The 26074-nt window shown below is 46.4% G+C and overlaps 1 protein-coding gene across 1 annotated transcript in view; it reads right to left on the bottom strand.

Moving 5' to 3' along the window:
* Positions 1 to 26074, bottom strand: part of ZMIZ2 (zinc finger MIZ-type containing 2) — a 108503-nt gene that overhangs the window by 67026 nt on the left and 15403 nt on the right. The window lies entirely within an intron of this gene.

The following is a 26074-nucleotide window of genomic DNA, read 5'->3' as shown; positions in this document are numbered from 1 at the left end:
CTCCTAGCCTGGCACTCTTTCTAAGGCCCCAGCACTGGGTCTGAAGTACAGTACAGTGGTGCCTCGGGTTAAGTACTTAATTCGTTCCGGAGGTCCGTTCTTAACCGGAAACTGTTCTTAACCTGAAACACCACTTTAGCTAATGGGGCCTCCTGCTGCCGCGGGAGCAAAGTTCTTAACCCAAGGTAATATTTTTGGGTGAGCGGAGTCTGTAACCTGAAGCGTATGTAACCTGAAGCATATGTAACCTGAGGTACCACTGTACATGGAAGGGAACTTGGGGAAAGGCCGTAGCTCAATGGTAGAGTTCTCTGCCCTTCAGAAGGTCCCAGGTTCAAGCCCCAGCATCTGCAAGTAGGGCTGGGACAGACTCCTTGTCTGGAACCCTTAAATGCTGCTACCAGTCAGTATAGACAATCCTGAGGATCAGTGGGTCCGATTCAAATGAAGGCAGATTCCTAGGCTCCTATGATTTAAACCCAGCAGTATGAGTGTGGAAATACTGGGGCTGGGATGAAAAGGGAAGCTATATATAGTCCCACCCAGGCTTCTCTGTCTTGCAGCTCTGCTTCCTGGACAGGGACCCATCCCCAAGAGGCTGATTTCAGCAGGCTGCCTGTTGTGGATTCCTTATCCAGAAAGCAGCAAATGTGTTTGTGCGGCAGCCGACAGAAGCAGCAACAACAGCAGGGTCACCTGATCCCAGGAACGGAGAAACATCCTAGCCTTGGCACAGATGCACCCAAGCGCAGTTCCAGCTGAGAGCTTGGCTGGCAGTCTGCCCAGAGCCTGTGAGGGCTGCGTTGCAGCTCCTTCTGCGTGAAGAGCAGATGGCAGCTCTCCTTCTGTTTAACATGGAGGGGCTGGCCCTAGGAACTACAAGTCCCAGCATGCAATGCTCTCTGAGAAAAGGTTCAGGATGGGAAAGGGATGCATGCAAGTTGGGGGACCGTGTGTGTGTGTGTGTGTGTGTGTGAGAGAGAGAGAGAGAGAGAGAGAGAGAGAGAGAGAGAGAGAGAGATGCCTGTTTTTGGGCAGCTGCCATCTTCCCAAAATGTACTTCAACAGCCAGAGATTGGTACATATGGACGCCAACCAATCAACAAGCAAGGAATGGGCATACTAAATGGAACTGAACTTGAAAAGAGAGACAGAGACTGTGTGTGTGTGTGTGTGTGTGTGTGTGTGTGTGTGTGTGTCTCTCAGGCACTAGCTCATTTTGAAAGTGATGCCAGTTTTGCATGACTCTGAAAAGCCAATAGACCCCCTTCCACTAAGAGCTATTTAGCATTGCAGGATATATTGCTTGTGCCCTCCCCAACACCTCAGACTTTCCATTAGTTAGTGTAGGTTTCTGTTGCCCTCACACTGCTGGGGCGGCAAAATAGGGCACCCCCGGGAGCTGCCCCATATGGCAGGGGTTTGTCACCCCCTTTTTTGGGCCCGTGGGCACAATTGTGAAGCTGCTGTGGGCCACCCCAACACCCCACAATTCAGCTAACACTACAGCCTATTTTATTGGTTACAATAGGATGATTTAATCAGTGGGAGGGGGGCATGTCCCCATAGGTGCGATGCTGCTGACCTCCTCCCACCAGTTCTAGATTTGAAGGGGTCCCTTGGCAAAGTGTCCCCATGCTGGCTTTGCAACACCATGAGTTTGCTTGGCAGCTATGGGTAGTTATAAGTCAGTTTTTAAATTCCCTACAGTTCCCCACATCATTTTGGGGCTCTGTGGGAAATTGAAATGGTGCCTAATGGATGCTCCATCACTGCTCAGGGTGCGTGTTGGGGCAGGTGGCTCCTGGCACCTCCCTGAGTTATGCCAGCCCTGCTACTACAGATGAATAAAACCTGAGAAGTGTCTGAGGAAGGTGAGATCTTGCTGTCTAACATAGTCCCTTGTTTTTGTTTTAAAGATTTGGCTTAGCGGCAGCAGAATGATTTCCCCTTCCCAGCAGCCTGCCCCTGTTTCAACTAGGAATTTGCTTGGTGGACCTAAGACTTCTTGTTCTCAGTGCCTCAGCCTATAAAATGGGAGCAGCTGCAGCCTGCCACTCAGGTTTGTTGGGAGAATTAATTACACGCAGATTGCAAAGGTGCTTTATGTGCTAAGAAGTGTCACTGAAATTATAAATAATAGCCTCTGCGGCCAACTGCTGCACACACATTCCTGTCTAATTATTCTAGTGAGAGTCCTTAATACACTTAAGACAGGCCTAGTGGAACATGCCCTGGATTAACAGATTTAAAATCCGTAATTTCTGGCGGCCTCAAATAACGCCCCCACGCCCTCAGTCTTCCGAAACCTAGCCCCGCAACTTTCATCACACGTGGAAAATGAGGCAGAACATTGAGAAAATTCAAGAAAAAGAGTTAGTAAGCAATGAGTAACCCCCCAAACACAATACACCCACTTCCCGGGCCTGCCCCTCCTGTCTCTTCCGATAATCTTACATCTTCTGCCAACTAGAAAACAGAAGAACAGTTTTCTCTTCCTCTAACATTTTCGTGCTGTTTTGCAACCTGCTAAAAACCAGGATTAGAAATGCATGCTCTTTTCCCAGTTTTCTTGCTTCTAGTCTTAAGACAAAGTAGGCCAAGGGGGGGAAATAGTCCCGACCATCTCAGTGTTATGCAGTTGGATGCCAAATCCTTGGGAAATATTAACTCTCTTTCCCTGGGTATAGGTTACTGAAGGACAACTGTCTACAAGTTCATTAGCCCACGACTTACTGGACTGTAACCCTATGGGATGACCTACTATGTACAGCGTATTCTCACAGCCAATAATAATATGGAGCAACTCACGCACGTTCAGGAGTCCAAAAATCCCCTTGCCAACCCACCCCATTCCCAGTGCAAACAAAACCCCTTCCACAGGCTCTCTTTGCATGTTGTTGCAGCGAACTCAGAAAACAGGTGGGGAATCTGCAGGTTGGGCATGGAGGACCAGCCCTTTGCTTGTGGTTTTAACTTGTTTTAAACTGTGTTTCATATTGCACTTTTAAATTGCTGCAACGTACCCTGGCAGGTAGGAAATCAAAATAACAACAACAGTAATAATAAAACAACAACAACAACAAAAACAGTAATAAACCAAGCCCTGAGAGGAACTTGGGTATGTTTAGCCTGGAGAAGGGAAAACAGAGGCGATATTATAGGCATCTTCAAATATCTGAAGGGCTGTAACATGGAAGATAGAGCAAGCTTGTTTTCTGCTACTCCAGAGGACAGGACCCAAAGCAATGTTTTCAACCCACAAGAAAGGGGAGTCAAATATTAGGAAGAGCTTTCTGACAGTTAAGAGCAGGAGTCAGCAAACTTTTTCATCAGGGGGCCGGTCCACTGTCCCTCAGACCTTGCAGGCGGCCGGACTATATTTTTTTTTGGGGGGGGGGGGGAATGAATGAATTCCTATGCCCCACAAGTAACCCAGAGATGCATTTTAAATAAAAGGGCACATTCTACTCATGTAAAAACATGCTGATTCGCGGGCCGGATTTAGAAGGTGATTTGGCCAAATCCGGCCCCTGGGCCTAATAATAATAATAATAATAATAATAATAATAATAATAATAATAATAATAATAATAATAAATTATTTGTACCCAGCCACTCTGGACGGCTTCCACAAAGACAAAAAATACACTAAGATATCACACATTAAAAACTTCCCTGAACAGAGCTGCCTTCAGATGTCTTCTGAATGTCAGGCAGTTGTTTATCTCTTTGACATCTGATGGGAGGGCGTTCCACAGGGCGGGCGCCACTACCGAGAAGGCCCTCTGCCTGGTTCCATGTAGCTTTGCTTCTCTCAATGAGGGAACCGCCAGAAGGCCCTCGGCACTGGACCTCAGTGTCTGGGCAGAACGATAGGGGTGGAGACGCTCCTTCAGGTCTACTGGGCCGAGGCCATTTAGGGCTTTAAAGGTCAACACCAACACTTTGAATTGTGCTCAGAAATGTACTGGGAGCCAATGTAGGTCTTTCTTAGTTTGCCTACCCATGGTTAAGAGCTCTCTGACAGTGGATCGGGCTACCTCGGAAGGAGGTGGGACTCTTCTTCATTTGAGGTTTTAAACAGAGGTTGGATGCCCATCTTCTGCTGTGATTCCTTCACGACAGGGGTGTGTGCGTTTCAACTAGATGACCCCTGGGGTCCCTTCTAACTCTACAATTCTACAAATACCAACCCTGCCTCCCTACAGAGCCCTCCAGTATGCAGGAACGGACACACGCCTTGATAGGCGGTACACACCCCTTCCCAAATCCCCAGGCGGTGAGATATTTCGGGGTGCCACCACATGCCTCAGGTTAGGTTTCCTGGGTAGGTTGGTGCCTTTGCAATATATGGTTTTATTTGCACATATATGCAGGTTGAGGATAAGGGGGGTGGGCTCGCAGCATCAACACTCGTCTACAGGTACTGGCGCCCCCCATTAGGTTTTGGGGGAGGCTCTGCGATTCCATAGCACTGGATTCTCACAGAGAGTAAAATCGAGGCTCTGTCTCTCTTCCCCACCAAGCCTTTGAAAGCCCAGCATGCTAGACTTGCAAGAGGGTGGCACCCTGGCACCCTAATCTTTTCACCAGCCAAAGCCTTCCCCCGCCTTCTCTGCATGCCCTGGGGGCAAGTTCTCTCCAATTCTAAAGTGGCCAATAAAACTGGGTGGGAACAACCTCTCCCCATCCCTGCCCCTATTGTTCCCACCATCTGGTTCAGCTACTTCAGCCCAATCCAGGTGCTGGGGTCAGGCAAGGTTTCCCCTCGGGCTGACAGAAAGGTAGCCTCATTCCCCTTCTTCCCTTTTAGTCTCCAGAAAGGAAACCTGGCAAGATATGAGCCTTCAAAGATACCACTGATTCCCAGATTCCTCAGTCCTTCCCTTACATGGAAAGCAGTATTATACCGCTTGTAACAGTCAAGCTATACCCAAAGCATCGTGGGAACTGTAGTTTGGTGTTGAGAGTTGTTAGGAGACCCCCCTAGTCTCCTCACAGAGCTACAGTTCATAGCACTGTATGGTAAGAGGGTTTGGCAGTTAAACCACCCTGGGAACTGTAGTTCTGTGATGGAAATAGGGGCCTCTTAACAACTCTAAACCCCCTTAACAAACTACACTTCCCAGGATGCTTTGCGGGAAGCTGTGACTGTTTAAAGTGGTACAAGACAGCCTTAAACATCGTTTTGTATCTGTAATGATTGCAATAATTTTGGCGTATACACTTTGGCACAACTTTGTTCAGAAAAGTTTATCTGAGTGTTTGTTGTGGTTTTACTTTTTATGTAACTGTTGCATGTTTTATATTAAGACATATCTCAATGCAGCCATGCTACACAGTTTAAAGGTGAACATGAATAAAAACAATAATAATAATAATAATAATAATAATAATAATAATAATAATAATACTGCCTTAAATGTAAAATGCAGACAGAGCCTGCCTTAAGTGCAACTGAGGGCCCAGTCACCCACATGGGGAAAAGGAGAAGTATCGGCAGGCATGTGCAACTCCAAGGTTTAAAGAAGCAAAAAAACTTTTAGAAGAAAACCCCGTAAGTGGGCAATGACTAATAGCTGTTAGCGCTCTTTCTCGTCACGAACTACAATTCACAGAATTCCCTGGGGGAAGGGATCAACCGCTCTGGAAACTGTAGCTCTGTGAGAGGAACAAGAGTAGCCTCAGCAACCTTAACAAACTACAGTTCCCCTGATTCTTTTTTTTGGGGGGGGCAATGCCTCACAGCGGTATAAGAATGCTTTCAACGGAAGGTGCAGATGATGTGGCCTTGCAAGCTATTGGGAAGCCAATACAAGGCGGTGATAAAAGCCCAAACCAGCTTTTCCACAAACTGCTCTCTTTGGCCTTAGGCAGGTGGGCCTGATCCAGCAAATGTTGTATGTTCCTGGAGGGGAGATTGATAGCTGCATACACAGCAGACAGCCTGGGGCTGGAGCTTGGCACTGAACTGAGCTACAGTTTCTTCATGTTGGCATAAAGGCCGCTGAAGTTGCCCTCAGCCATTACAATTCCTTAACCTCTGGCCTTGTGCGCTCAGTTGGCAGGAGTCAGCTGCCCCCAAGGGAAGGAGCCTGCAAACTCCTCACTATTTTGCTCCATAGAGATTAAGGGGGGGGGTGTCTCCACTGTTCACTGCCAAGCCCATTCCACACTGCCCCCCCCTCCTGCACCTCAGCCCAAATACAGGTGGCAATTTGGCTGGCCAATCTAACACAAAATGGCATACTTGGTGAGAGTGGTGCCTTCCATAGTTCCAGTATCTGAAGAAGTGTGCATGCACACGAAAGCTCATACCAAGAACTGACTTAGTTGGTCTTTAAGGTGCTACTGGAAGGAATTTGTTTTGTTTTGGTGAGAGTGGTTCAGCTGCTAAAGCGGCAAAAAGATTCCCTGCTAACATCATTGATTGTTTTAATGATACAAACGTGTTATTCTGATCATGCACCGCTTTGCCTTCCCCATTCCTTTTGTGCAACACTTAATCGCAACTTTGGGTTATTTTCTTCATTAATTTGTTATGGCAATTAAGTCTTGACAATGAATTGAACCTCCATCCGTACCTGTTCTAACGCTGCTTGTGCAATTTCTCTCATTATGTGTGAGTCACACGGGAATTTCAGTCTACCAGGGAGAGCTGGATCTACAGAAGCATTTTGGTGTTGTTTTTTTAAAAAAAGAACTCTGTGCATACGTGTGTGTGTGTGTTGCAAATATCAAACGCTGATTGCCTTTTTTGTTTTTTAAGCAAAAGCAAATTGGACTTGGCATCTCCGTAGCAGATGTGTTCAACTAGATATAGGGTTGCTATTGGCATGGTTTTTTCCAAGGGTTGGGCCCGCAGTGCAACTGGGAGAAAAATGACAGGCACTCCCTAGTAACCATGTCCCTAGTGACACCAGCAGCTGGCCTGGCTGCAAAGAGCTGTTTTGCCCAGAGCTGTTTGCCACTGAGCAAACAGAGCTACAAGATTGTCTTCTCCCTGGTGCATGCAGTTCCAAGGCCCTGATCCGGTGTAATTCCCAAGCAGGAATCTGCCTTGGCGCTGCATGGACATTATTCTGGGGAAAGGAAGAGAAGAGTCTGTGTATTTGAACAGAGCCTATGGTTCCTCTCTCTGTCCCGGCAGAATCCTAAAATAAACTGCCATTGCTAAACCACTATTTGCTTAATAAATGGGATTTTTCTTTAATTACAGAACTGAAAAACACCAGAGGCTTCTTGTGTGTATGTGTGTGTGTGTTTTTAAACATTACAGGTACTGAGAGGCAGAGCCAAAGAACTGCTGGCTTTTACGCTTTTGCCATTGTTCCATAAAACTTGCTTGCTGAAATCAAAAGTCTTCTTTGCATCGGGTTCCGTCTAACCTAATTAAGCCTCCGGGACATTTCCTTCTGCTCTGTCTTAAGTCCATTACAACCTTCAGGCAGGCAGGCTTTTCCATCCATGCCCCCCTCCCAATCCCACCCCACCCTCGGCTTTGCATTGAGTCCACAGAAGAGTTCTGATACTGAAAAGCATGCTCACCACTTTGTGACTCTGCTGGCCCTAATAAAGGCATCAAACTACTCTTGGGGTGTTTTTTTTGCAAAACTTTACACAGTGTTCACTCTGATTCTGCAATGCAATAACCTGCAGATAAAGGAGTTGTGATTTTATTTTAATTAAAACAAATAAACAAACAGCCAGGAGATGTGTGAGGCAGGGGAGAGCCTGGTCTAAAAAAAGAAGGAAAAGAAAAAGAATCTGCCAACTGACAATAGTTGGCAAACTATCCCCGGCTCAGCAGGTAAGGCTATATTCACCTCTTCTCTTCCTCCTCCCCCCATTGCAGAAAACAAGCTGCAACCTGTCCCAACAGGAACAAGCTGGTCCAGGCACCCAGTTAGTCCTTGATCTCCATTAAACCTGCCAAAACAAGAGGTGGATTGACATGAGTTACCAAAGAGAGCCTGGGTGTGACACAAACACCTTGGTGCTCGGAATAATAGGACACTTGCTTCATGAATTGCTAATCGCAGGGGACCTGCCTGTGTTGATAAGGGCACATGGAACAGTCACCCGTGGGACCTGGGGATCTCTATCCCAGGAGCCTCAGGGCAAAGAAAGCATAAGAAGGGTCAGATGATCGCAGTGGTGTCCAAACTTTCTTCAAAGAGGGCCGGATTTGATGATGTGAAGGACCGTGAGTGCCAACCAAAGTTGTTGACCTTTTTTTAGGACTGAAGTTGGTGAGCTTTTTAAGGGTTGAAGTTGAAGTTTATTTTTAAGAAATAAACTGCCACAGGGGCTGGATTAAACCGACTGGCAGCCCGGATTAGGCCCCCGAAACAGACTTTGGACATGCCTGGACAATAGCCTAGCCTTCCCCAACCTGACTGATGCCCTCCACCTCCATATGCTTGCTGAGACTTACGGGAGCTGGCGTCCCAAAGTGCTGTTTCCCTTCAGCGGCTACCTGATCCTTTTAACTAGAAATTGCCAGGGACTGAACCTGGGAATTTTTGCACGCAAAGCATTTGTTCTACGCTGAACTATGTGGAAGTGGGAAGAACACTCCCTGGAAAAGGAGAAGATAATCATTCCCCCAGCTTGTTAGGAATTAAGTCTTGTTTCCTAGAAATGAAACCATAATTGCACACACATTGCAATAGATGCTTTTGCTGGTTGCTGACACAATGCTGAGCATCTTGCCATTAGTTGCACACTTCCAAAAGATGCCTGTTGTGTTGTGGTCGCAGGATATGGTTTGTCTCAGAAGGCAAACTTTCCTCCCCACTGCCAGAACCTGTTATTCCCGCAATAATTTTAATCCAACCTTAACTTGTGTGCCGCTTCTCTGCCACACTTGTTCCAAATCCCAGAACCACCAGCACCATTTCTTTAATATTTACGGGTCATCATATTTGGTTACAGACAGAGGTGTCTGTAGTTTTATGTATAATGTGCATCAGTGCACATGGTGCTGTAGGGTCACAACAAGGTGGCAAGGTCTCTGTCCCAAGGAGCTTCGAATCTAAAATGTGACAGTGGATTAAAACAGCGGCAAGCCTAGAAGAGGAGGCTCAGATGGGGCTATGGCAGCTTAAGTCCTTCACTCCATCTCAACCGCGGCTCAGCCAGTGGAATACACGCTGTTCTAAGCTCAGAAAAGTTCTGGTGGCATTGTGGGGGTGCGACAGGGCAAGAAGAGACTCAGACCTATTCCTAACCCCCTTCAGTTCAGTCATGTGGCCTAGCAAACCAGGAATACCTAGGTGGCAAAAAGGGTGGTTTAAGTCAAATTCCTCCTGAACTGAATTTGGAATAGGGGTAACTTAACCAGCTCTATATAGTTAGGATTGCTCTGCTAGTCCTCACCCCACACAAGTGTTCTTCAACTTTGGGCCCCCAGATATTGTTGGACTACAACTCCCATCATCCACAGCCAGCTTAGCCAATGGTCAAGGGTGATGGGAGTTGCAGTTCAACAACATTTGGGGACCCCAAGTAGAAGAACGCTGCCATACAGAAACCTAAGCCCAAGGCTTCCCCAAAAACGTGGAATTTGAAGCAAGTGATTTGCCTGCATTCTGCAGCAAGGTGTTCCCAAGGAGAAGACATTTGTCTGCATTCACCCAATGCCTTTGAGCGTATGTAAAGTGCCCTTTCACCGCTACTGAGAAACAAGCAGTCAGGCAAGTCCAAACTCCCCGACAACCACTCTCGGATCAGAAATTGTACTGTCTCTCCACGGGCACACAAATACACAAACCTAAAGTTCACCAGTTGGCATTTGCTATATTTTCTCTGCAAGGCTTCTGCTCACCACCTACCCTTTCAATAACACGACTAAGATATTCTGCCTTCTGAAGCGAGGCGGGAAAAGAGCCTTACTATATCCTTCAGCCCAGTCATGATTAATGTGCTTAAGAATAGTCACAGGGGCTGCGGAGAGGGAGGGATGATACAAACTCCTGGGAACTAACCAGCATCAAGAATGTCAGGAATGAGCAATACCACCTTCTCCCCAACTCCCCCGCCCCCAAGCTGGTATTCTCCCCTTTAAGTCTGAGGGAAGGGGGACTCTAAGAAATGGGACTTTCCTCCTTTAGCAGCATGGAAGCTTCTCTGTTTCAGAGAAACATGTGATCTGAAGGGCATCTCAGAAATAGAGAGTCAGTGCAGAGGTCAGAAATTTGGGACTAGGATCTTGGTTGTTGTGGGGATTAATTAAGGGGGAGAACCATGTACAATGGTTACAGCTAATTTGCATGTGTTCAAAAGGACCGACATTCCTTTATTTTTTATCTTCTTCTATATCATCACCTGCCTTTCTTTCACCATGGAACCCTCCCTCTGACAAGTCACCTTATCCAGGCACTAACCAGGCTCAGCCCTGTCTATTTTTCACAAGGCGGCTGCATCAAGTGCCTTGCTGGACTCCAGCTCCCATCAGCCCATGGTGGTGGAAGATTGGAGTTGTAGTTCACCAAGCTTTCAAGGGCTACAGCTTTCTCATCCCTGCTTTGCATGAACACAGCTGTTGGGACACATTGCATTTCTGCATTTTACTCTCTATTTAAGGTTTCATTCTTTTTTAAACAACCTTGCATTTTTCCATGTCCAATTTCATTTCTGGTTTACCACATGTATCCCATCTTTCCCTCAAAAAGCCCAGAATGGTATACATGGGTTTATTTTATTTTATCCTCACAATCATTCCCTTTTGTGTCATGCCTTTCAGACTGTAAGCCTGAGAGCTGCATATAAATGCTTGCAATCAATCAATATGAGGTTAAAAGTAACACACCATTTACATACAGGTTTTCTGTGTCTTATTTTACCTTCCCTTAAAGATTTGCAAAGACTGAAACAGGTAAAGTTAAGCTTATGTTTGTTCAGACAAAAGGAAGGAGACTTTCTTTTGATATGCCACCTGCATGCTCTCTAAACCTAACCGCCTATGTTTTGCAGTGTGACCGCTCCATAATCACCATTTCTGCCCTCATTTCCACCCACCCACCCCAATCACACTTCCAGGTGAATCTGAATGCACAAGCAATGGCTGTAAGGGAAGGAGGAGCAGCAACAGTGTAGAGGTCAGAACCTCTGAAGAAGGAGGAGGAGGAGGAGGAGGAGGAGGAGGAGGGAGTTTGGATTTGATATCCCACTTTATCACTACCCAAAGGAGTCTCAAAGTGGCTAACATTCTCCTTTCCCTTCCTCCCCCACGAACAAACACTCTGTGAGGTGAGTGGGGCTGAGAGACTTCAGAGAAGCGTGACTGGCCCAAGGTCACCCAGCAGCTGCATGTGGAGGAGCGGAGACGCGAACCCGGTTCACCAGATTACGAGTCTACCGCTCTTACACCACACTGAAAGAGGTACAACAAGGTTCACTCCAAAATAGAATTCCATTGCTCATCTCCAAACCTGAATGGCTTATAACACACCAAGCTCTCAGACATCATGCATTCTTCAGGTGCATTATGGACAACAGGCAAAAAAATGCACATGACTAACTTGCATGTTTCTTAACACATGCGTTTGCAACTCTCTGGTGTTTACTTACCAAAGCTCTTACACCAGGGGTCAGCAAACGTTTTCAGCAGGGGGCCGGTCCACTGTCTCTCAGACCTTGTGGGGGGCTGGACTGTATGTTGCCATGATTATGACCCGCATTTTGGCAAAAACCCTTATTGGGACCAACCCCAACATTGCCAAAATGCTTCCTTTGCATTTTACGCGTTGACAGTTATTATTTCTCTTGTAAGGTGGGGTGAGGGACTGAGGTAAGCGCCGCATTCCTGTCAGCCCTGGAGAGCGTGTGCGCATTCATGGGTGAAGGGAAAAGCTGTTGGCCACGCTAAGTCAGGCTGGCGCCACACAAGCAAAAATGTTTTCCCCACGTGGGGGAAGACGAGGTGGCGGCTATTTACCTTTCCAGGGCTCACACCGTGTAGCTATCAAGCGGCCTCCCCAGCAGTGTGCAGAACTGTTTTGGAGTGCAGCCGTCCAGGCGCTCCCCGCTTCCTCTGGCGGGGAGCGCCACCGAGCCCCTGCCGCCGCAAACTGCTCTTCCTGAGGTCAGTCGCCAGTAGCTCCATAGTGGAAATCCGAACTGTGGCTCCTTTTCCATCTTCCCCACCCCGGAAGAAAAAATTGCTGCGTGCGACAGACAGAGAAGGGGCTTGTCTCGAGCAGCCATCCACCTCACTTTTGACCCCCAAGCCTGGCTGAGTCACAAAAACCATTGTGTGCGCACGCTATGCTGGCTGCCTGGATTCCCGGACCATCCGCGGGCTGGGTCTAGAAGGCAATTGGGCCTGATCTGGCCCGCGGACCTTAGATTGTCGACCCATGATTTATACCCTTGTTATTTGTTCAGCAAATGCCCAAAATGTCCTTGCAGCAAATGGAAATCCTTTTAGGGTGGAGTATAAAAGTAAAAGTAGAAGAACCGTGACAACCCATAAAACTACAGAGCCCACAAGAAACTAGCCTCTACACCGGAGGTTGAAAACCTCAAGCATGGGGGGCAGAATTCAGCCCTCCAGCCTTCTGTCTGGACCTTGGAAATCTCCCAGGTCACAAAGTCTCTCTTCAGACCACACCCTTAACCCCACAATGCATCACAAGTGTTTATGCCTGACTGGAATGTGTTCTCACCCATGTTATACTATAACACGGGTCAGAGCCTCCCCCCAAAGTTCTGAAAACAATGCAGCCTTTGTCAGGAGGCTGAAAACTAGGAGAAGCAAATTTTACTCAGATGGAAGTTCCATCTCAGTGGCTCAGTTGAGTCGTCACCCACTGCCTTGCATGCAGAAGGTGGCAGGTTTGATCTCAAGGTAGGGCTGGAAAAGACACCGTGTTTGAAACAGTGAGTTAGATGGAAAAACAATCTGACTCAGTACAAGACAGATTGCGATGTTCCTTTGATGCAGCGGCAGCTGGGAGAAGGTCTCTGGGGAGGATGTTGGCATTCCAGTAGTGAATTCGGTAGACTTTCAGGAAGCTGGCTAGCCAAATGCCTACAAGAAGTATGCGGGATTATTCAGAAGTTGCAAAAGCCCATTGCCTTCAGCCACTTTCCAATGCACATCTTTAATATTTGTGCATCCACGGAAAACTATAGGAGAAGCGGGATGTGCAGTTGAGGAAGAGTGATTGCGAGTCCTTTTGCGTATTAGGCAGGCAGAGAAATTAAGGGCTTTGCTGCTTGAGCATCAGTCACTCGTGCTATTTGCAACTGCCCTTCCAGTTCAATCCACCTTCCTCTGCAATCAATGCTCAGTTGGAAAAGGGCTGGTTTGTTTCTCTACTCATGATTCACCATTGGAAGAGTTTGGAGCAAACAAAAGAAAAAAAGGGGGTTGGAGAGAACTTCAAGGCCAGGAGAGATGCAGGGACGGCCAACACTTTTGGAAAGGCACAAGTTGCAGAGGAAATGATGGACAAGGGTCCACAAGCAAGAAAGATGGGGTGGGTCCTCTCCATACAACATATATGGGTAATGGACAAAGATCATCACTGCTACCCATGCGACACGTTGACAAAATGATTTGCAACCTTGTTTTTGTTTACTCTCTACTGCAACCCTCAGAGGTTGCTTTTACTCCTGCTGTATGTATGGAAATCTTTGTGAGGTAGTCACACCATACATTTAAAGCACATGGCTTCCCACAGAGAATCCTAGAAACTGTAGTTTGTTAAGCGTGCTGGGAATTGCAGCACTGCGAGTGGGTAAACTACAGTTTCCAGGATTCTTTTGGGGGGCAAGCAATAAGCTTTTAAAAATATATGGTGTGGATATTAACCTAAGCTACTCAGCAGTGTTAGAAACTGTTTACAATAAAAATATTGGTACCGTACTTCAGTTTTCAAAACACTCTACTTTTTATTCTTAAACTCCTTAACATATTTTCTATCCTTAACATATACTTTGAGGCTTCAAAGCACATACATTTCAGTAATCCTTGAGTGTCAGCAGGACGCAAAAAAACGGCACCCAGACTTTTTGAGGTGCTCGCAAATGGAGAATCTTTAGGCGCAAAACGTGGCTGGCGCCCTGCTAATTTCGATCCCTGGGCAGAGAATCCCTTCCACTTGGCTCCTCCCCTCTGGTGTGAGTGGGTGAAACAAACCAGGAAACCACAACTTAGCTTTATGGCTTCCCACAACATCTGAATCTAGGACTGTGGCTTGCTTCTCCCAAACAAGCTAGAATTTGTATGCCAATAACAAACCATGGTTTCTGGCTGGTAAACGGTCCTGGCTTGTTAAGGAGAAACAAGCCAAAGTTCCGGCGTTGTGGGAAGCTGAGCTTAAGTGCTGTTTCCTGCTTAGTTTCCCCCACTCATGCCATAGGAGGAATGAAGCAGGAGCCACTGGGCATTTGCAATAAACCACGGTAAGCAACCCTGGCTCACCATGATGTGCCGACATGGCCATGGGGGAATCACCAATATGATACGATATGCAATCAATAGAAGAGGGGGAAGCTGCAACAATACCAGTCTTGTAATGCACAAAATGGGTTTCAGCCTACCTCCCAGACCATCACAATATCCTCTGGGCTGTTTCTCCCCACCTTGCCCCACCCCAGATCTTTATTTATATATAAATCTCTCTCTCCCTCCATTCTCTCCCTCTTTTCCCCATGCTTGGATAGAGCGTGCCTATTTTGCAATGCTTCATGCATATGTGGAATCTGTGTCTTTTCTATGCAGCCCTTTAAAGCAAAGGTCAAAAGACATCACAAAATGGCCCTAGGATTATCCCAGTACAGGGAACCCTCCGCACACAGCTCACCTGGGCAATATATGGAGATATGAAGGTAATAGGGGAAATGTGTGTGTTCTCTCCTCAACCTCAAATTCAAGCATTGCACTGTGTTTGATATACACTATAAAGCAAGTCTGCTTGGTCCAGTCAGGTGCCTGCTTATTGCAAAGCACATTTCATCCATTCACCACTGGCGCACGAATCCAATGCAGCCTCCCATCCCAATCTCTCTCCTGAACAAAGCTGTGCATCTTGTTACAGGAAACACCAAACCAACTCCCACCAAAGGGATGAGCCTTCATTTAGGCACTGATGTCTTGCGGAGACTGAGCACTCCTGACTCTCCTCTGCTGCTGTGCCTTAAAAAAAAGGGGGGGGGGAATCTTAGGTCTCAACTGGGCCCAGGTGGAGTTAGGGAAATCTGAATTCTCAGATGACATGAACGGGAGCCAGATGGTGCAATTAGGTCTCTCCAACCCTGAGTGTTTAATATTTTCAGTGTGGCGGAGGAAGGCATATTTTCAGCTATTTTGGATCTCCAGAGGGTTGTGCACCATGTGTGTATTTGTCAGCATCTTTTATTTTTAATTGTTACGCTTCTAATTAGACGCTTTTCCAAGGTGATTCCCAACTTTTTGTTTCAAAGCAATATTGCTATGGCCGTTATATACATCCACGGAGCGGAACTTCTTTTTCTTTTTTAATTACAAAAAGCAGAAAGTCTGTAGGCATCTCAAGAGTCCTTTTAAGAATCTCAGCTTTTATTTAGTTAAAAATAAGTTTCCAGCACTCATGGAACAAAAAATGATTCTGAATAAAGTCTTGAAAAATTAAAAGGGATTTTCAAATTTTATTCAAGATTTATTTTTTTTAAATCATGAGATTTTAAAGCCAACAGTTTTCAATTTTGGGAAGTTAAGGCATGGGTTCTAAACCCTTGACAATACCAAGGTTCATCCTTCATGTCTTAGCCTGTGAAAAGTGGGAACTGTTCAACAGTGAATAAAAGTGGGAATGATGTTTCCTATATGTCTGCAGCTCATGATTCACTTCTCAGGGCCACACTGGATGTTAACAAGTCCCTGCTTCCTTTTCTAAGCTTTATACTCTTATTACTCGGGATGCATTCCTCAAAATACAAGATGTAAGCCAAGATTTAAAAAGTCAAACTACACGCAAACAGGGTTAACAATAACCTGAGGGGTTGTGTCATGAGGTATTCAACACTGCCATAAAAGGTTGTTCCAACCTGTGATAGCCAATTGTGCCTCTGCCTTCAACTATATTTCAGGAAACAGCAAATGTGCACAAAATGTACAGGATTCACCCCAGATTTCAAATGATCACATAAAATACACAAGAGCTCCTGATTCCACTGACCTTGCAAAGACTCAACAAAGAAGGGTGACAGGTGCCCCTTTGGGGACGTATCTTCCCTTTCCTCTAAAAACTGCTTCCCTTAAAACAGAGGTGGGAAATGTGGCCCTCCAGGCTTCTTGATCTGGCCCTTGCAACTCTTCCCAGGTTGCATCCCATGTCCCCAGACATACCACTCACTGGCCCTGCTCTGCCACCTTGCAAGCTTCTGCCTGGCTGAGCCAATGCTTGGGTGTGGAAAACCTGTGACTTTTGCATGGCTGGAATGCCGCCTATTTCACAAAGGTGAGAATGGCTCTGCTCATTCTTGCCTCTGGCTCCACCCAGTCATTGACATGCAGCCCCTAATAGGATCCCCACAGAGGAATGTGGCTGGTGAGGGTGAGGCCTGGGAAGAGTCCCAAAAACCAGGCAGAGAGGCCTGCAGGGCTGCATGTGGACCCCAAGCCAGAGGGTTCCCATCCCTGCCTTCCAGTTCAAAGCTTGAAACACCAATAATTTATTCTGGATGTGCCAAAGTAGCACAACCACCCAAGAGCTGGATGGGGAAGGACAGAGCCTCTCGCGGGCAGGTTGTAAACACACCCTGATGGCTGGGGCAATTTTTTAAAAAAGACAATTGCTGCTGGCACGGCACCAACTTTTTCACATCCTTTTTGCGGCTGGGTGGGCGGCAGGGAGGAAATTGCTGGAACACTTGGTGTGGAGGAGACCAAACTGTTCAGCCGGGAGGCAGGGCCCTGCGCGCACACACACACAACCCATCCCCCAGAGCTGCAAGGAATCCAGAGCTGCTCTGACCCAGATTTTCAAAAGCCTCGCAGGCCGCAGCTGATCAGATGATACTCCCAAGCCTGCTCTGCGCTTGGCCTCTTGTCTGCTCATCCTCTGCTCATCTAAAGTCTAAGCATTCTGCCCTCTCTTCCTCCCCGTGCACAAAAAGGCAGGAATCCCCTTTCTCCGTGGGGTTGTGGGAAGGGGTTCCTCCCCCCCCCTATTCTACCCTCTCGTTTCTCGCTGTGTTATTTTTGGCCTGACACGGGAGGAGTTGACGAGCTAAAAGAACGCAAAGAGCAACGCAAAAACACACAGGCAGAATGCGCTAAATGAGGGTAAAAAAACCACCTCCAAAATCTGGCCCTATTGCTACAGTGGTACCTCAGGTTACATACGCTTCAGGTTACATATGCTTCAGATTACAGACTCCACTAACCTAGAAATAGTGCTTCAGGTTAAGAACTTTGCTTCAGGATGAGAACAGAAATCGTGCTCCGGCGGCGCGGCGGCAGCAGGAGGCCCCATTAGCTAAAGCGTACTTCAGGTTAAGAACAGTTTCAGGTTAAGAACGGACATCTGGAACGAATTAAGTACTTAACCCGAGGTACCACTGTATATGGAAGTGGGAAAGTGGGGGAAATTCCTCTCTTGGAGAGAAAAAGACAACAACCACCCATTCCCTCTTTCCAGCAACATCAATTAGCTCTTGTTAATTAATGTAGCATCGCTCTCATTTCCCCTCAGCAACCACAACTGACACTGCATAACTGTCCGTCAGCACCCAGCGAAAGAAGGGCGAGGGACCCATCCTCTCACCTCTATTCAGGCCAGCTTGCACAGAAGTCCATGAAAGATAATGATCCACACACAAAATATGTTGACTAACCCTGCCTGCTGGTCGCTTGAAAGCGACAGGGAACACCCCATGGTTAAGAGGGTGTTTAGTGGGGTACCTAATTTGCATTACGGAATGGCAAGTAAGGCAGTCACAGTCTGGAAGGTCTCAAAAGTTCCCCAGGACTCTTGGAAACACATGGCAGCAGCGTGGTTAGGGCTATTCCCCCAGCAAGGAAGGAGGCAGTGGGTGGGGGACAGCCTGCAGAAATGAGACAACGCTTGCTCACTTAGGGAATCCCCAGGATTCTTTTCGAGAGTCAGGGCTTTCGAGAGAGATCTTTGTCACTTGGGCTACAGATTCAGCGTGGCATAGTGTCAGAGCAGGACCAGCCAGGTAAAGGTAAAGGGACCCCTGACCATTAGGTCCAGTCAGGGCCGACTCTGGGGTTGCGGCGCTCATCTCGCTTTACTGGCTGCGTGTACAGCTTCCGGGTCATGTGGCCAGCATGATGAAGCCGCGTCTGGCGAACCAGAGCAGCGCACGGAAAAGCCGTTTACCTTCCCGCCGGAGCGTTACCTATTTATCTACTTGCACTTTGACGTGCTTTCGAACTGCTAGGTTGGCAGGAGCAGGGACTAAGCAACGGGAGCTCACCCCGTCGCGGGGATTCGAACTGCTGACCTTCTGATTGGCAAGTCCCAGGTTCTGTGGTTTAACCCACAGCGCCACCTGTGTCCCAGGACCAGTCAGACTAGGGTTCAAATCCTCAATCGGCCATGAAACTCACGGGGTAAACCTGGGTTAGTTTCTGCCTCTCAGCCGCAACCTACAGCACAGGGTTTTTGTGGGAGTTAAATGAGGAGGTTGTACACCCCCTTGAGCCCCTTGGAGAACAAAGTGGGAAATAAATGCAACAAATAAAATAATAAATAAATAAATAAATAAATAAATACATGGTCCTAAGGCCAGGGACTGGGCGCCTTTCAAAATACATGCATTTTAAATAAAATGTGCGTATAAGAAGCTGCTGTTGCCCCAGGATGCTGAACACTTGGTATCGCTTTCTGTATTAGTATCATGTGCTGAAACAACGGCACGTTTCTGACAAAATGGACACCTCGGGCTTGTTAGAGACGCACATCTAATATTTTGAGGAAAGTTTACATTTACATGTTTCCCACCAGCCTGCTTGACATCCCAAGATAATGTCAATAGGAAGAGTAAAAAAGTCAACGAGAACAAGTGAGGTGTGGTGAATAGAGTCAGACATGGCACAGAGATACTGATGCTCACCTATGAATCTTACTTGAAGATGCTGAACCCACTCACCATCGCTCAATCTAACCAGACTATAGAATCTCCCCCTCCATAGCCCTTGCCCAAGGTCTAGATGGGTCCCCGCTTCTGGGTTTCAGACAAGCTGTGAAAATTTTATTTCATCTGACTTGTGGCTTGAGTTAACTTATTTTTTAACTTCAAATCATACTAGCTGATTATGTCTTATTTTGATCTTGTATCACTTTTGGTTTTACATTTATTTCAATTGTACGATAAGTGCATTTTATTGGAATTATTTTTGCAAATGGTTTTGAGGTGAAGCAGGAGGAAGCTGGCTCTGAAGACCGAAAAGCAGGGTATGAATAAAGAAAAACAAAACAGCCTTCCTCACAGGATTGTTGTAAGGAGAGATGGAGGGGCAAGGGAGATGGACCGCACAAGCTACTCAGAACAATCTGGATAAAAGGTCGGATTAAAACGTAATACTAAAATATCAGAGGAAGCCTGCAGATCAGATCGGATTTGCATGTTCTTAAAATAAGCAATGGAAGAGGAAGGTGCAAACTCTCTCCTTCTCCTCATTGACATCCCAAAGTTACTCCAAAAGCCAGTTCTCATTTTATTGGTCGAGTCTGATTAGGGTTTGCCCCCAACCAAAATACACAAGTCTTTTGGCAAGTGTGAAGTGAGCACCAATGCCCCTTTAACCTACTCTGAAAAAAAGTCCTTCCCCAATCCTTTCTGACCAGCTTTCTCAATATTTTTTAAAGGACAGGTGCCTAATTCAACACAAACATGAGCCTCACGCTTGACAAGTTTTGTGCACTGTTTTGTTCACACCCAGCTACAAAAGTTGGAGTGAGAACTAGTCCTCAGAAAAAATAACAATGGCATTTGCGCTTACTAAGCCAAGATACGGACAAGCCTTTTGCCCCAGTCCCTTTGCTGCTCCCTTCACAACATGCAGCCATGAGTCATGAGTCGGGAAGTCTCTAATTAACCATCGTTTCCCATCTGAACCAGGAAACTATGGTTATCATCTCTGGAACAAGCCACGATCTGAAATCATAGACTGACACCAGTTAAAAATCCTAACTTGAGCTGAAGCAGGCAGCCATAGATTTCCAGTTCAAATGAAATGGGAAATTATGGTTCACTGGAGACTTCAAGTTGTGCCACAAATAGAGGACCAAAGGGGCTGCTGAAACAGGCAAAAGATTTGTAGGTATCTCGGTTTATTAAGCAGTAATATGATTGTCTGAAGGAAGCCTCAGAACCCTAGGAGACATCAAACTGTGTGGAGAATGAGCCTCTGGTCACAAAAACCTTGGTTCCCCACCCCCTCCAGGGGCTCCTTTGTCATGGAGAAGATTAAGCCTTGCCAGGGGACCTTTCACCTCCGAACTGTGCATTCCACTGCTGTTCTGACAATACCCAAGCAAGACGTCAATCAAGACAGGCTCTCTCCAGAGGGTGGAGTCATGATGCTGGAGGAGTGGAATGGAGCCATAGATTAAGAAATATCCTGAGCTGGCAGACAGAGTTGAGAAGGAAAAGACTAACTGAATCTAGAGGAAGAGGCCACCATCAGATCTCAGACAACGCTATTGGAAAAAGAATGGGACAAGAGGAAATGGAAGAAAATTTTCTCCTAAATTAGTATGCAAAATCATGGCCAACAGGAAATGGAAGACATGGATCTGGGTGTGAATTAATGAATATACAATAGATAAATCGCTATGGATTTCTGCTCTAATATACGACCACAGTGAAGAGGCTTCTGTGGGAATAAAGATCAAGGATTTATTATTCCTCAATAATGGGGACAAATTTGTTATGTTGGACTGGAGGAAGACGATTGTTGACATTTATCAATAATAGCCTGGAAAATCTCTTTTAGACTTTTTGCCTGAAAAGAAAAATAAATGAACTTGAGATGTCCGGATCTGAGGTCTACAAAAGCATTGCCTAGCTGTGGTACGGACAGAATACATGATTTGCATGCTCAGTGACTGACCAAATGTTTTGCATGAAATCAGATTCAAACCTTGGCATCTACAGGAGGAACCAGCAATGACTCCTGTTTGAATCCCTGGAGAGGAGCTGCTAGTCAGTGTAGGAAATACTGCTTTAGACTGACCAACAATCTGACTCAGTAAAAGGCAGCCTCCAAAGTTCCTATGACAAATGATGTTTTCTGCCCAATCCCCCACCCACAGCAGTTCCCCTGTTTCCTTTGATGTTCCTAGATGGAAAACCCTGAAGAATGCTGCAGAAGAGAGAGAAAGAACCTGTCTGCACAACTCTTTTGCATGCCCAAATTTGCTCCAAAGTTAAAGAAGAATGAAGCACACCAGGAAAATGTATTTGGTTCCCTGAGCATACAGTGTGACCATACTTTCATTTTCGCTCGTAACTGAAAGGATCAGACTGAAAAACAACTTACTGGTGCCTTTTCTGAAAGGGTTATCAATAGGACAAGGCCAGCATGAAGTTCTCAAGGACCCAGGGGCTGATATAGGAGGAGCTACACAGATCTAGCTCTAGATAGCACACATCAGGACAGGAGTAGGCTAATAAGCATGCAAGTTTTCAACTAAATAGTAGTTGCAACCACAGGTTTAGATTCTCTAGTTACCATAAAAGGATGCTTGGTTATCACAAAAGAAGGTGAAATGACATGATCGTTAGGCGACTTCCGGTTGATTGCGAAGCCATGAACAAGCGGGATTCAGCCCTCCAGGGAGGGCTTTTCGGGGTGAATGGGGGTATTGCGTGGGTGCCACAAGCCCCCAAAAACCTCAGAAGGAAGATTTTGAGGTCAGGTTCCCAGCGGCGCCAAAAAGCGGTCTCTCTGCTGCCTAAAACACTCCTTTTTGGAGCGAGAAGATCGGCAAGATTGAGACGCCGGCGCGGGACGCCATTTTCTACTCCCAAGAAGTGCAGCCTCGAGCTTACCCAGCACAGCGATCGATTCTAAGCCATGGCCTCTCAACTGGCAGATTTGGGCCAATCACCCACTTTCTCTGCCTAGCCTACCTTGCAAGGTTGTTGGGGAGACACAACGAGTGAAGGGGAGAGAACCATGAATGCAGTGTTGAGCTATTTGGATCGGATAAAAACGCCACTCTGAATGTGTGAACGGGTTTATGGTTACTCAGCCGGAGAAAAACAACATGCCCCCCCCCTCTTTCTCAGCCTCTCATCAAAGGCAGGGTCTTACTACTAGAGGGAGAGAAGCTTAAGTTCAGGTATGAGTCATGATGTCATGAGTCAGGTAGATCTTGAGCCAATCAAAAGCATCTAGCATTTTCGATGGCTTTTTGGAACAAAGGAATGAAGTCTGACTCACTCTAAAGAAGAAAAAGAGCAGCTTGTCCAGTAGGGACTGATTAACACTTAGGAAGAAGGCGTATCTGGAGAGCACTGTCTGCTAGCCCCAGTTTGTGAAAAATCCTCGTAATGGACAACAGGAGAACAAAAGGTAGTCAGACTTGATGGGCAGAGAGTGTTTATTTTGAGAAGAGCAATTTAAGAAGGAAAAAAGGTGACTGTACCTTGGGCAAAGGGGCTGCCAACATTTAACAGAGAACATCATCTCTGCCTGTAATTGTGTCCGGTTTAAACATTGGCTTAACCAGTATTAAACAGAGCCCAGTTACTAGAAAACACAGTTCTTCAGTATGAGCTCAGAGCAATGCCCTTTAGCTCTTAACACCCACACTCTTGGGCTCTGTGGTCAACCAGCTAGGTAAGCATCAGCACCCTACAGCAGTCTTTGCAGTGTGGTGCCTTCCAGCTGCCTTGAACTACAACTCCCATCAACCATGTTGGCTGGGACTGATGGGAGTTGTATTCCGAAACAGCTGGAGGATACCAGGTTGGCCAAGGCTGCCTTAAGCATTCATGAAACAGCAATAAAGACTGAGCAAATCACAGCAGACCTGCTGCATGAATATCCAAACTCTGTCGAAAGCCAATCATAAAAGTCATGCCTGCTTGTGGGAAATAAGTACGTCAGGCAAAAGTACGGCTACAAGCTTTACACACATAGGAACATTTTTAATTTTAGGTATTTGTTGCTTCCTACCAAAGAGTCTCAAGGCAACCGAGAACAGTAACACACCTATGCAGATGCAATTCACATCATTACAGCGTTTAAAACGAAGGACACTGCACCAACAGTTCATCCTTTAATAAAAATTGATAAAGAAACATTTCCTTTCCCTATTCAAGACAAGCACAACCAGCAAACAGCTCAGAGAAAACGGCTGCAGGAACCAAACATTATTAGCATTCAAATGCATCAGACAATAAAAAGGTCTTCTTCACCTGTTGCCCAAAAGATGTTGGTGTCAGGCAAGCTTCCCTGGGGAGAGTATTCCAGGCTTTTTGGAGTGGCGTGGAGGGCTACCATCAAAATAGCCACCCTCCGGACTTCTCCTGGAGGGAGCAGACAGAGGAGGGTCTCTGATGAGGATCCTAGGCCATTGGTTGTCAATCAGTGTGCTGGGGCACCCCGGGGAGTCTTGAGGAACGTTCAGGGGAGCCCTAGGGAGCTGTCCTTTCATTAACTTGCAGCCCATTATCTTCCTGCATTATATTTCTCCCCATGGAACATTCAGGGGAGCTGGCGGGGTGTGGTTGCACTGGGGGAATCCCCACTTATGCAAATCCTGTAACAGAACCCCAGGGTTAGTGGCTCCCAAAGGGGAGCCACAGAAAGAACATGCTTGGTGAAGGGAGCCGTGGACTCAAAAGGGTTGAAAACCACTGTCCTAGGGTACAGATAGGTTCCTCTGGGGAAAGAGAACTCCTGAGATATTGAAGTCTCAAACCACGTAAGGCTTTATAGGTTAAATCCAGGAAAAAATGGCCCAAAAACAACGCCGCTCCAGGAAGTTGCTCTATACTACCAAGTCAGACCATTGGTCCATCTAACTCAGTACTGCCTACACTGACTGGCAGAGGCTCTCCGGGATCTTTCCCAGCCCTATGTGAAGATGCCAGGGGTTGAACCCAGGACTTTCTGCATGCAAATGATGTGCTCTACAAATAAGCTACAGCCCCTTCCAAACAATGCTCACTGTTTTTGTGCTGTGGCCACACAATCCCAGGTCAACGAATGGACACTTGAAGAGGCCACTCTTAGCAATGGAGTGCTTGAGGATACAAAATTGTTTCTTGCTAGTCAGCGGACACTCCCAGCTATCACCATGAGGAACAATACCTGGAGAAATGCATCAACCCTCTGTCATAACCAATTTATAATGATGATACACTTTTTTTTTAAAGCCTCTTGCTTAAAATATTCTCCCGAGAGTCATCACAACACTGACCTTTTCCACCAACATCTCTCCATGAACTTTCCCATGACTGAATCCATTTCCTTAAGACACAAGCAAATGGAAGCAATGGGATCTTACAAGTGGCTAAACAGAATCTACATCAAAGGTCTTTTTCTCAGGCCTGTGGACATCTTTTCAAACCTGATGAACTGTCAGAGGGACGACACACACAAGCACACACCCCAACCCATTCTATTGCCTACAACAGTACGCTCCTTCCAAGCTGAACCCTACATCAGGACAAGCATAGAAAGCTGAAAATAAATTTTAAAAAACCGGGAGCAGCAGGGCAAATCAAACCGTAAAACCTTCAAAGTGCATTGGCAAACAAATAAGCAGCACCATCGGCCACCAAACACAAACTTCTTGTGTGGGTAACACAGAAGGTGCTCTAAAGAAAGACAGCCACCGTTTATAAACTAGCCATGCTATGAATCACCTTTAAGCAAAAACAAACTATGGGTCAGTTCAGACGGAATGCCAAATCAAAAGTGTTGCTACTTTAAAAGGCCCTGTGCTAACACACACATTCCTATGTTTCTCTGCATAATGCAATGAGGCAGTTGGTGGCAAAGGGCCAATATATATACCTGAAGGAGTGTCTCTATCCCCATCGTTCTGCCCGGATACTGAGGTCCAGCTCCGAGGGCTTTCTGGCGGTTCCCTCGCTGCGAGAAGCCAAGTTACAGGGAACCAGGCAGAGGGCCTTCTCGGTAGTGACACCCGCCCTGTGGAACACCCTCCCACCAGATGTCAAAGAGGAAAACAACTACCAGACTTTTAGAAGACTATTAATAGACTATTGTATTTTAATATTCTGTTGGAAGCTGCCCAGAGTGGCTGGGGAAACCCAGCCAGATGGGCAGGGTATAAATAATAAATTGTTGTTGTTGTTGTTGTTATGAATGCCTCGCCTGACATGGCACCGTACCATGGAGCCACCTTTATTACACTCCCAAGCCTTTCAATGTACCAACAGGCACACATTTATGGTGTTTATAATTTCTTGTACATTTTCCCCTTACAGGGTTTACATTGGTTTTAAACTGATTTTGTCCTGCTGTGTTTCTGCCGGCTTTTACGTGGCAATATCTGCTTACAGTGGTGCCCCACAAGACGAACGCCTCGCAAGACGGAAAACCGCTAGACGAAAGGGTTTTCCGTTTTGGAGGCGCTTCGCAAAACGAATTTCCCTATGGGCTTGCTTCGCAAGACGAAAATGTCTTGCAAGTTCCTGCGGGTTTTTTTTCCTCTCCCCCCCTTTTTCTAAGCAGCTAAGCCGCTTATCAGCTAAGCTGATAAGCCGCTAAAAGCCGCTAATAGCGCTAATCCGCTAAGCTGTCAATGGGCTTGCTTCGCAAGACAAAAAAACCGCTATACGAAGAGACTCACGGAACGGATTAATTTCGTCTTGCGAGGCACCACAGTATTTTTATTGTTTGTAATAGGCTTTTATTGCCTTTCAGAGTGTGTGTGTGTGTGTGTGTGTGTGTGTGTGTGTGTTGGGGGGGTCTGTATGTTGTAGTTTGTATTTTTAACCATGTTATAAACCGCCCCATAAATATAATAAATGACAACATTTGAATATAAAGGACACACACACAAAAAGCTTATCTTGGAGGAGATCATACTGTGGGACATAGTGCGACTCCTTCCTCTCCTGG

The sequence above is a fragment of the Podarcis erhardii genome (genome assembly GCF_964252035.2).
Source record: "Podarcis erhardii genome assembly, chromosome: 16".
NCBI lineage: Eukaryota > Metazoa > Chordata > Lepidosauria > Squamata > Lacertidae > Podarcis > Podarcis erhardii.
This window is presented reverse-complemented; position numbering and strand designations above follow the sequence as displayed.